The sequence below is a fragment of the Nicotiana sylvestris genome, chromosome 9 (genome assembly GCF_000393655.2).
Source record: "Nicotiana sylvestris chromosome 9, ASM39365v2, whole genome shotgun sequence".
Classification (NCBI taxonomy): domain Eukaryota; kingdom Viridiplantae; phylum Streptophyta; class Magnoliopsida; order Solanales; family Solanaceae; genus Nicotiana; species Nicotiana sylvestris.
The window spans coordinates 49,065,492-49,078,802 of record NC_091065.1 but is presented as its reverse complement, the minus strand read 5'-3'; positions in this window follow the sequence as shown (position 1 = coordinate 49,078,802).

The window sequence follows — 13,311 nt, the reverse complement described above, 5'->3', positions numbered from 1 at the left end:
GAACCAGAAATTCTAGATAAGGAATTCTGTTAACCCGGGAGAAGATGTTAGGCATTCCCGGGTTTCGCAGTTCTAGCACGATCGCTTAAACTATTAATAATTGGCCTAATTATCTGATTGATTACATGTTTTAGACTATTGTGCATCTTTTACTTTATAATCGCTTTTAATTATTTTAAAAAGTGCTTTTTAGGAAAATTCAACGTTATTTAAAACACCCCTTGAACCACGCTACATGAAGTGCACCCGCGGTTCGCAACACGTTCTATTTAACATTGCGGAGGAATTAAAATTGGGTTACATGAAATGTACACCCGACTTTTAGTAATTAAAAATCACAACTACGTTACGGGAACCGTACCTGTAACTATAATGAATTATTTAAATAACGCGCCCAAAGCAATTACGAAGATTCAATATTCAATAGCAATATTTGTGAGGGTCATGGATGATTTAATTTATTTATGGCACACCTCAAACTTTTTTCCATAAATGTTAGTTCTTGAATCTAATCTTATGAGGGCCATGGATTATAAATTTTGTTTGGCATGGCACGCCTCAATTTATTTAAGAGGGTTTTATTATTCGAAGTTGTTATAATCGGGTCACATGAAATGCACACCCGAATTGGGGATTATGTATCGTGGCCATGCTACGGGAACCGTACCCATAGCCACAATGATTTATTAATCGCTCCTAAAGCAAGCTACGATGTTCATATGTTGTTTATCTCCTACGTTTGAGATTCTTGTGAAGGTATCGAATTATGGATATAACATTGTGGAGAGATATGGGATGGATTAGTAATCAAACCAAACTAAACTCACATGATTAAAGGAGATTGCCTCGAAATCAAATTGATGAATGTCATGCCAATAAACTGAATTTATAGTATCTATACCAATGCAATCTAGCAGTAAGTGAAAACATGACTTTATACCAACAAATAAGCAAATCGAGATTCAAATGCTAAAATGAACATGCTGTGCAATTTTTGCACCTTTGAACCGGGAATCTATTTACAAGGCAATCAAATATTTGAACTATAAAGACTTACTAAACTGAACCTAACTGGACCCTTTTTTTTTTTAATCTGGCCCAATTGCACTTCGGCACTTAACATGACAACTAAAATTATGCACCAAGTTCTAACGCCATTTGCAGTGAACTTAACATAAAAATACCACAAAAACTGCATTGGAGTTCAAATTACATGTTCAATATAATGACTACCTGCCAATCAACTTCCAATCCGTATTCTTTCAATTCTATACTACGCGCTATTTACTTACTTAAATACCATTTTTACTGATTCTTAATCCACAGTTATTAGCACACAAAACTGACCCTAAGGAGAGACTCATACATATGACCTTTATTAAATTTCATTCTTTATAGTCAAACTACAATCCAAAGTTATTACAAACTTGTACCAGTACGTGAATAAGATGAGGACTACATTTAACTCCAAACTTGAACTTGTTAAAATAGCAACCAGGCAAACCAAAACAAAGTAAAATACATCATTAACATCAGCAAAAACAAATCACAAGGCTGCACTACACCCAAAACAGCAGATAGCTCCAAACTTTTATGTATAGATTCCAAGGATATAGCAAATGTTCAGCCCCATACCTGAGATAGTCTTTTAATAAATGAACCTCAGCTATTACATCAACTAAATCGAGCAAAATCAAGTAGTGAATAAGTCTCGGACAGTGTATTCAACAAAACCTTGGAGCCCATCAGCGACAGCAAGAACAACAGCTTTTAAACATAGATTTGAGCCCAAAAGTTGAAATCAGAACCCAGCTGACAGCATCCGCAAAAATCAACAGAAACACCCGAGCAAATTCCACCTTCAAACAGCTAATTGCAAGGAAAACCAGCTAAATCAAACGATACCCAGATCAGAAACTTTACTCTTTTTTGTTTTGGTTTTTAGAGCATCAGATTCTAGAGCTTCAAGTTATTTTCTTAACTATTGAAATTGTTTTCTGTGTTCCGGTGTGTTTCTTTTTAACAAAAATGGTTGTCGTTCCAGCCTTAGGAAAATAGGTTAGTGCGTTGGTGTTGAATGGGAAGTGGGAAAGAAGAAAGAGAGGGAATGGGTGAGGCTGCTGGTTGTTGAGGTTTTTAGAGATGGTGGATAACGTTGCTCTCCATTTTCCTTTGTTCTTGTGCGCGCTTGGGTCTAATGAAAGAGAGTCTGTGCTTATTCTTCTAGGTCTAGGACAGAAAGGGATTTTAAAGCAGGGGAAGGGATCCGGTTATGGGCTAGGCGGGTCGGGTCAGGCGGGTCATGAAAGGTTTTGGATCACATCTAGGCTGGGTGGGAATTAGCCCAATTTCACAAGACAAGCCTTTTTTCCAATTCCTTCTTTTATTTTCTAATTTTTTCTTTTCTTTTAATTAAAATCCTACAAATTAAAAATCCTAAATCAATCGAATTCATAAAATTAAACTAATTATCTATTTATACTAATTATAAAAATTAATTGATCCTAAATCAAAAGAGAAAAATCAATGATCTAAAACTTAAAAGGTAAAAATGTAAAATGAGCTACTTTTTGTGATTTTCATTTTTAGTAAAGCAAATAATTAACTAATTAATCCTAAATATGTAAAAACAAACCTAAATGCATTGCATGGTATTTTTGGCATTTTTTATAATTTTAATAAGAATTAAACGTGCACAAAAATGCAAACAATTAATAAAAAACCTACAAAATCCTATAAAATGGCAAATAATTGGAAGAAATCTATTTTCTTTGATTTTATAGGAGCAATTCATGTAGGGCAAAAATCACGTGCTCACATGTCTTATTGTTAATGTTGAAGTTTTCTTCGTAGTATGCTTTCTATTGCTACCTCATTAAAAACTTTGCTAGAAAAACCCAATTGGGACAAAAACTGGACGAAGGGAAAAGGAATGCAGCACATACTTTCTACTCCGATGTTGTTCATCAGCAGTAATATTTTTTGAGATGTGTCACATTCCAGTTGCTGGACAACTTTTCTCCATTTGGGTTCTCCAATTCATATGAACCTTTCATGGTGATAGTCGAGACCCTGTAAGGCCTTCCCTTGGACCTGGTTTCCCTGCATTGGTCTCCCGGGTGTTTTGAGTTACTTTCCTCGGGACCAAGTCTCCTACTTTGAAATAACAGAGGTTGGTTCTCCGATTATAATACCGCTCTATTCTCTAGTTTTGAGCTATCATTCTTACATGCGCCAAGTCCTTGCGTTCATCAAGCAGCTCCAAGTTGACTAACATTGCTTCATTGTTTGATTCTTCATCTGCCTGGAAATATCTCAAGGTGGGTTCACCTACTTCCACCAAGATTAGAGCTTCTGCATTGTACATAAGGAAAAAGGATTTTCTCCTATGCTTGACTTGGCCGTTGTTCGGTAGGCCTATAGAACTCCAGGTAATTATTCGAGCCAATTGCCTTTTGCTGCTTCCAACCTTTTCTTGAGGTTTTGAATAATCACTTTGTTCGTTGACTCCATTTGATTGTTTGCTCTCGGATGATAGGGTGAAGATGTGATCCTCTTTATTTTCAAATCTTCTAGAAACTTTGTAACTTTTGCACCAATAAACTGTGGCCCATTGTCGCATGTTATCTCTTTTGGTATTTTGAACCGACAAATTATATTTTCCAACAAGAAATCGACCACTTCGCGTTCTCCAATCTTTTGATAAGGACCTGTTTCCACCCACTTGGAAAATAGTCAGTCAAAATTAAAAGAAATCTTACCTTTCCGGGAGCCGATGGCGGCGGTCCGACAATGTCCATTCCCCATTTCATAAATGGCCATGGGGACATAACCGAATGTAAGGATTCTACCGATTGGTGCACCACTGGTGCATAGCGTTGGTATTTATAAAATTTGTACGAAGTCTTTGGCGTCATGTTCCATGCGAGGCTAGTAACATCCTGCTCGTACCAACTTAAGCACCAAGATATCTGTGCCCGAGTAGTTGCTGCATATCCCTTCGTGGACCTCTCTCATGACATAGTTAGCTCCGGATGCCCCGAAGAACCGGGCCAGCGATTCTTGGAAAGATTTTCTATACAATTGGCCTCTCTTACAACTATAACATGTTACTTTGGCGCATAATGCTCCTGATACTTTAGGGTCTTCAGGCAACATCCCGTGATCGAGATAACCGATGATTTCATTTCTTGAGTCCCAGACCAAATTAGCCGAATTTACCTCAAAGTAACCATCCGCATCCAGGATTGAGTTTATCAGTTGTACTACCGTCCCTGACTCCAATCCCTTGATTTCCATCGATGATCCTAAATTCCCCAATGTATCTACTTCTACACTATCCTCCCTTGGGATATGAGTAATTGACCACTCTGAAAGTTGTGCCAACGGAGCCTAGACCTTTATCACGTATCGTTGCATGCATTTTTCTTTGGTGTCAAAGATCCCGTAGACCTGATTTACCACCAGCTGTGACTCACATTTGATTTTGATAACCTCAGAGTCAAGTCCCCGAGCCAATTCGAGCCCTGCAATCAAAGCTACATACTCTGCTTCATTGTTAGTTAAAGGGATCGTTCTGATGGTTTGTCCTTTGGGTGTCCCCTTAAGGCATGATTAAGACTATTCTGAGTCTAGACCCTTTTACATTGGAAGCTCCATCCGTAAACAAGGTCCAAACCCCTGATGCTGATTCCAACACTATTACTTCCTCCTCGGTTGCCAGGGGCAATAATCCTGGACTGAAATCGGCCACGAAGTAGTTAGGACTTGTGACTTAATTGCAGTCCTTGGTTTATGTTCTACGTTAAATTCACTTATTTCAACGGCCCATTTGGCCAATCTTTTCGAGAGCTCATGTTTATAGAGAATGTTCCGCAAAGGGAAAGTAGTCACCATGGCTATCGGGTGGCATTGGAAGTAGTGCCTCAGCTTTCGAGCGGCAACTACGAGAGCTAAGGCTAGTTTCTCTAAATGTGGGTAGCGAATTTCTGCTCCCGTTAAAATTTTTCTAACATAATAAATGGGAGCTTGCGTACCTTCGTCCTCTCAAACTAAACCGTACTTACTGTAACTTCCGAGACCGCGAGGTAAACTAGCAACGTTTCACATTCTTTTGGTTTTGAAAGCAAAAGAAGGCTTGACAAGTACTTCTTCAAATCCCTTAAAGCCTGCCGACATTCCGGTGTCCATTCGAAAATATATTTATTTTGAGCATTACGAAGAAGCGACATTTTTCTGACGGCCAGGAAATGAACCTGCTCAAAGTTGTCAACCTTCCAGTGAGCCTTTGGATATCTTTTACATTCGAAAGTTGATCTGGGATGTCTTCTATGGCCTTGATTTTATCGAGGTTTACCTCAATTCCCCTTTGTGAAACCAGAAATCCCAGAAACTTACTAGAGCTAACCCCGAACGCGCATTTCTCGGGATTAAATTTCATATTATGCTTCCTCAGGATGTCGAAAGTTTCTTGCAGATGTTTAAGGTGATCACCTGCATTCAAAGACATAATGAGCATATTGTCTATATAAACTTCCATAGTTTTTCCTATTTGATTTTCAAACATCCTGTTCATGAGTCGTTAAAAAGTGGCTCCGGCAGTTTTCAACCCGGAGGGCATCATATTGTAACAATATGTACCGAAATACATTATAAATAAAGTTTTTTCCCTGATCTTCCGAGTTCATCTTTATTTGGTTATACCCGGAATAAGCATCGAGGAAACTCATTAACTCGTGCACGGTCACGACATCAATTATTTGATCGATATTTGGCTGTGGGAACGAGTCTTTCGTGCATGCCTTATTTAGATCTTTATAATCCACATGCAAAATTTATTGTTCTTCTTAGGAACTACTACTATACTAGCTAGCCAGTTTGGATATCTTACCTCTTGGATCGAATCGATATTAAGCAAGCGGGTTACCTCTTCTTTTACGAAATTATTGCTGGCTTCGGCAATAAGGCGTTTCTTTTGTCTTACCGGAGGTATGTTGGGATCCAAGATTAACTTGTGCACAGCTACCTCCGTCAGGATGCCTGTCATAGCCTCATGCGACCATGTAAAATAATCGGCATTAGATTTAAGAAATTTAATAAAATCATACCTGATTTCCTGGTGCACTCATGTCCCTAAGTGGAATTTCCTTTCTAAGAATTATTTGAATAAGGCAACTTGCTCCAGTTCTTCCGCTGTAGATTTCATTGCATCCATCTCCTCTGGAACTTGGAAATATCTTAGCACCTGATAATATTCCGACGCCCCTGTTCCCGAGCTAACTTCTTCTAGTTCGGGAGTAGGTGCCGGTTCTTGTAATGGCTATGCCGCGTGTTCCTTTCCTTTGCTACCGGAGACCGAAATTGCATTCATTTCCCTTTCTGCCGGTTGATCACCCCTTATCTGTTTAATTCCTTCGGGCATTGGAAACTTCAAAAGTTGGTGATATGTTGAGGGTACAACTTTCATCTCGTGTAACCATGGCCTTCCCAGGATGATATTTCATCCTATATCACCATCTACCACTTCGAAAATAGTTATTTTCATTACTCCTTCTGCATTTGTGAGCAATAAAATCTCTCCCCGGGTCGTCAAGCTCGCGAGAATGAATCCAGCGAGGAGCTTTATGGCCGGAATAATGCTTCCAGTGAGTTTAGCTTGCTCCAATACTCTCTATTGTATGATATTAGCCGAACTCCCTGGATCCACTAGAACACGTTTAATCTTAAAATCTAACACATTTAAAGAAAATATCAATGCATCGTTGTGTGGTAGCAGCAATCCATGTGTGTCCTCTTCCGTAAAAGTGATATCGTCTTCTCGGAGACTTTTACTATGAGTTACTGATACTTTCATCTTCTTTGCTGTCGAAAAGGTGACCCCGTTAATTTTATTCCCTCCAAAGATCATATTGATCGTTTGTCGTGGGGGTTCCTCTCCTGCTTTCGAGGGTTCCGCGTTGTCTTTGTTATGACCATTATTGCTCTTAGCCCGGTCACTTAAGAACTCTTTGAGGTGATCATTCTTCAATAATGATGCCACTTCTTCCCGAAGGTGTCGGTGGCCCCCCTATTCGGTGGCCATTGGTCCCATGGCATTCACACCATAAGTTGGGATCCCTCTGGCTGGGATCAGATCTTATTGGTCTTGGGAACCGTGCCTCTTTGATATTTCTCATGGCTGACACCAATTCCACTATACTGACGTTGAAGTTGTATTTCGATAACTTGGGGTAAGAGGGATCACGTGAACCGACGTTTCTTTATCCTACATTGATCTATTGTTCCAACCACGATCAGTCATTTTTCAATGGTGAACTTATCTATTATCCGCAAGCCCTAGCCACGGCCTTCGGTCCGCTTGTAGGGCAAAAATTGGCCCCTCGAAGTCCGTCTGTATGTGTTGTAGTCATCTTTTGATTTTTCTCTGTTCTTCTCCCGTCCTTTGGTCGACAATGGAAAGCCAATCTAATCATCCTCAATCCTTATTTTTGACTCGCACCAGTTGTGGATATCCGCCCAAGTCGTTGCTTAAAACTTAAACAGGCTTTCCTTCAGTTTTCGGGAAGCATCTTAATTTCTCGAATTCAATCCTTTGGTAAATGCTTCGGCTGCCCATTCATTTGGGACAACCGGGAGCAACATTCTTTCTCTCTGGAATTAGGTAACTCGGACTCTCCTTGCGCAATCCTGAATATATTGTCCTTTCAGGCCTGTACTTTTCTGGCCCTAGCATGAGCCTTGATGAAAGAGTCCGCGAGCATTTCAAAAGAATCTATGGAATGCTCGTGTAACAGTGAATACCACGTCAAGGCTCCCCTCGTGAGAGTCTCCCCAAATTTCTTTAGCAACACAGATTCGATTTCATGAGGAGCTAAATCATTTCCCTTCACCGCTGTTGTGTAGGTGGTAATATGCTCCTGATGGTCTAAAATTCCTTCATCTTTGGTACTTCAGTCATTTTGAACCGCTTCAGGATTAATTATGGTGGCGCACTTGGCTTGTATGGCAATTGAGTATACTTCTTTGAGTTTGGGCCTTTCAGTACCAGTGGGGCGCCCAAGATTTGTTCCATGCGGGCATTTACTTCCTTCATAAACCGTAAAAGTTTATTCTTGAAAGGATCATTCTTGTTATTGAGACTGGATCCGCTCCCCCCGGCCTCGTCGGAGCCGACTTCACCCTTGGGAGTGTTGTTGTCAACCCTCTACGTTTTTTGGTTTGTGGGAACACCAAGAGGAATTGGATCTCGTCTGTTTGCATTATTCGAAGCTCCCGATAATGCCTGCTTTAACTCCATCATAACCTTATATTGTCGCGTGAGATGGCCTAGAATGATCGCATGTTGCTTTGGAAAGACCCTTACCACATCAACGACATGCTCCTCATCAGCATCATCGGGAGTTGTCTCCCGAACTTGTCGAGGATACTGCTTGTCATGCACCGGTGTGGCACCACTCCCCTCATTGTGGGTGTCACTGATTGAGTCCTCGAAATGAGGTTGATCTCCTCGAATCTCGGGGTTGTGTATGTTGTTAACAGTGTTATCTGCCATTTCTCATGATTCTTTCTAAGATAAAATAATCAAAACACATTAGTTAAAAAAGCAAGGACCACTTTAATTGCACGGCTGTCTAGGCTTCACTGTGGGTGTCAAAATATTTACCCGTAAAATGGTACAGTTGAATTATACGTGATTTCTAGACAAGTGAACTAATTTGATCTCAAAATAATAAAATAATCGAAAAATTATGCATTACTTAGCCTTAAAATATAGACGAAACGGTAGATCTTTCAGTGATCTTGATGTCAGATTTGGACCGTTAACAAATGGCGTCAAACTTTATCACCTGCAAATGGTGTAATGATTATACTTCACTCTAATAAAACGTCTATGGGATGGACTTGACACTTTAGATACTCATGTAAACTCTTCCTGTAATTGTGTATGTGGAGTCAAGACAAAAATAGCAAATTCACTTCGGAAGAGAGGTTGATTCAATTTCTCACGGGACTAACACTTATGTCATAGTGAAAATCAATATTTTGATGATTAAACTTCAGTTAACAAATGCTATAGGATTAACAAGTCTGTTTGAAACAATTAACAAGTCCGTTTCTTGTTTCACGTACATAATTCCTAGCTTCTGGATCTTAGATTCAGTAGCATCTAAACTGTTACGCAATGCCTTCCTGATGTTCTTTGGAAGGGCAACGTAAGACTAAGCAACCGATGTCAGTGCGGTTGCTGTCCGCCAATGAGGTCCCCTCCGCACGCTAGACTAGATTGTCAGTGCCGTGCGGGAAAACCAATGTCATAAGCAATTGCGGAAGCTGAGAGAGAATTGGGTTTTGAATGATGATGATGATTTTATTGATGACTGAAATGCTGATTACAAAGATGCGGTGTCGAGGGGGAGAGACACCAGAAAAATGCTTGTTTAAAATGTTTGATTGTTTGGTCCCCCTTAATAGTGCTTAAAAAAAATAAACCAACATTACATGACTAGTCCTAATAAAGCTGTAGAAGCACACTGAAATGGAAATGATGTAAACTAGCCTATAATTACAATGAAAAAGGACTTAGTTTATTACAAGGTAGAACTAAGTCCGATGGCAGCAACTATGTCTTGCGGGTCAGGGTCTGCGCGCGCGTTGCTCTGGGCGCGCGCGACATTTGCTGTGTTGGCCTGAGGCTGGGCGCTGGTGCTTGGCATCAGGGTCTGTGCGCGAGGCGCTGCTGGAATGGGCCTGCAGCTGGGCGCTGGCGAGGCATCAGGATCTGCGCGTGCAGCATTGTCAGGGTGCACGACGCTGTTGTCATTGGCCAGCCCTTGGGCGCTGGCGAGAGGCATCGGTGGGGCGACAGAGGCGCATGCGCGCTTGTCACTTGGCGCAGCCAAGACCACGGGGCCGACCATGGCGCTAGGCATTGTGAGGCTTGCTAGGCCGCCATGGGGCGCGGCCAAGGGGTCATGGGGCATGTCTGGAAAGCAGCCCATGACATTACACATGCATGGCTTAATCTTTGAGACAAGCTCTTCCTTCATACGTACACTTGTGACCATCAATTTACCCAATTAAAGGTTAAGGTCATTCATGAAGGATGTATGTAAATTCATCCTAATCTGGTTCTAGACTGTTCCTTATTTCAAATTCAACTTGCTATCACCAGTCCAGAAACTCTTTTCAATAAGAATTTCTAGACACCAAAAAAGAGATTCTCAATTGGCAAAAGACAACAACTCGATAAGATCTAAATAACGGTGGAAATTCTCCTTTGAAATTTTACAAAAATACAAGGGCCAAATAGAGTTAATGTTAAAGTCAGAGATATACGTATTGCAAGCTTTGACTCCACTAATGGGGCATTAATGCAGCTAGATTTTGTAGGGATGAAATGCAATCCAATAAGCAACCAGCCTTTACAAGTAAGAGATACAAATTGTCCCTAATGTTATGGATAAGTTGACTTACTCTGGCCAATCAATATGCAATGTAACTTATGCTTGATCTTATTCAATCAGAAATAAGCTCCGTGATAACAACTTAAAAGGTCTCTGGCTTAATCATCAATTATATTGCCATATGATTTAGGATTTGAAGTGTATGAGTTGCTACAACAACTTAAGTCAGATATATCATAATAAGTAATTAAAAATCAAACTAAGCTTTGCGTGCGTGTAGTGTTCTTATTTGGCTGGTCTCTTTACTTGTGATGTGGTATTTTTACCACAGAACCAACAACGTGTTTTGATATTAGGGTCTGAAACAAAATATTTTAGATTTCTCGATTTATTTATTGTGTATAGACAAAAGTTACTGAATTTCGGGGAATCCATTCCCGTCACTGTAGATTTGCCCCTGCATGAAGTTATTTGAAAAAGATTGTTACACGAGACATATGGATGATAATTGATGTATTGAATCCGATCAGTGATGGTATGCTAAAAACCCGTGTTTTAGCCATAGTTTGCACTCAAATTACTGTATTTTACATGTGTTTGAGCTTGATGTTAGTGTATTGCATGTATTGTGTGTTTTATGCCCTGTAGGAAGTGACTTTGAGTTAAAATGATATTCGGAAGCTAAATCGAACAAGTTGGAGCTTTGAAGTCTGAGTAAAAGCCCAAGGGATCAAACCGGGATCACGTTCGGGGGTCGAGGACTGAGTCTGGATATCAAAATCGACGAAACAAAATTACTCTGTAAGACTTCCACAGCCATGCCGCATGTGGCGCCGTGAGGCGCGGCGCAACAGTGCAAAAAGTGGCCCGATAAGATTTTGCCAAACGTTCTGGAACTCCCCACAAGTGTGCCACATGGTGCGGCACGGGGTGCGACACAGTAGTACAGAAATGTCAGAATAATTGCCTATTTCAGCTAGGAAAGGGTAGTTTTGTCCGGGTTTATTTTTGAGACGGCTTAAATACACTAGAAAACACGATTTGGGGGACTTTTGATAGATTTTGGACCTAAGGAGGAGTTGGAAGAACACAAGCACAAGGATTTATTCATTCCTTCCTCACTCAAGACCCGAGTTTGTATCGAATCTATATTTTTTTTATACTTTAATTATATTTTTGATGAATTTCTCCATGTCTATGGAGTAGTTCCCTTTGGGGTTTGACGGATTTGGTGTATTGATGATTGTTTGTGGATTATAACTCTATTTTTATGTAGTTGAATCATTTTGGAAGATTTAATTGTTGCATCTATATTCAGTAGTTCATGTAATCGAGAGAGGCATTACTTGTGATATCTTTGCATTATATTGTTGGTTGAGTTCATAGATTCTTCTAAGTAATCGAAAGAGGCTAGTTGAATCATTGATTAAGCCTAGTTAGGAGAATAATCGAAAGAGGTTTTCCTAAAGACCGATCCACTACGCATTCTTCCATATCTTCACGGTGCTTAAATTGGTTCTTCTCGTGAGGTTAAGACTTAATTGAGAGAGGAGTTTCTGTTGAACGTTTAAACTAATAATAGAGTGAATTCGAGAGACTCACTTGAAGATTGGAAGTGATTTATATAGAGTTATATCCCGAACAATTATCTTGCACCTATCCTGTCAAAACCTATCTTTTCCCATTGATAACCTTAGTTGTTTATTCCTTGCCTCGATAGTCATTAGTCAATAGCTTTAGATTCCTAGTTAATTTCAATTCTTAATCATATAAATCTCAATTGTTAGTCCTCCTGGATAGCAGTCAAGCTAGAAACTACGAGAATACTGTTTAATTTCAATCCTTATGGGCACAATATTATACTATACTAACTTTGGTTAGCTAGCACAATTTATAAGTGTGTGTTTTGCGCTCGTCAATCAGTTAATAAATAACCAAAAGACAGCAAAAATTTCTTGCTTCATACACCCTTTCCATTTCAATAGTATGCAGATGATTGTTATTCTGCATAACCTATATATCTACTACGTGTCCTGTTTAATTGGGCTGTTTTACTTAAAACAAATCATTATTACCACCAGGGAAAGCGAATGTTAACACCACCACCGTTAAGTATACGCGTATTCCATTAAAACCAGAAATATGCTACGTCAAACATAAGGAGTAAAAAAACTAGTTCAACCACTTTTCCCAATATTAACTTTCCCGGTAATTAAATAGATTTGATATAATACTCTGCGCATGGGCGGAGCCAAGGGCAGAAAGGGATTACCCCCACTTCATCTTAAAATTGTACTATGTATATAAAGTTAACAAAATTTTTATGTATTATACGTATTAGATGTTAGATCCTCTTAATATCTTTATATATATTTTTTGAATCCTTGAATTAAAATCCTACCATTGACTCTACGCTTCAAATATAAAATTATTAACTTGGTCAAAGGCAGTGTTCTAAGTCCATCTCGCTTATAGTGAGGTCACATTCATTTTAATATCTAGTTGTTTTTTCCAATCGTGCCCCCTCTAAAACTATGATTATGAATTGTGTTTGGACAACTTCTGGAGAAGTCTTCTGAAAATGTTTCTAGAGAAAACCACTGTTTGGATAATTATTACATTTAAGAAGCTTTTTGGATCCCAAAATTAGTTTCGAAAGAAGAGTTAAGAAAAGATTTAATGTAAAGAATCAAACCTCAGAAAACTTTTCTGGACCAAAACCCAAAATCTGTACAACCAGCTAATGTTGATATTGTAGTCATATCGGTGAACATGTTAAACTAAAAACGGAAAGAGAGAACTGTGAATTGTGATCTTGATAAGTAAACTGGGAAAAGAAAAGGAGGTTAAGTTGGGTGTCATTATCTTTTGGACTTTAAGCCATTGGGCTTTAAAAGAGAAGAAGTGT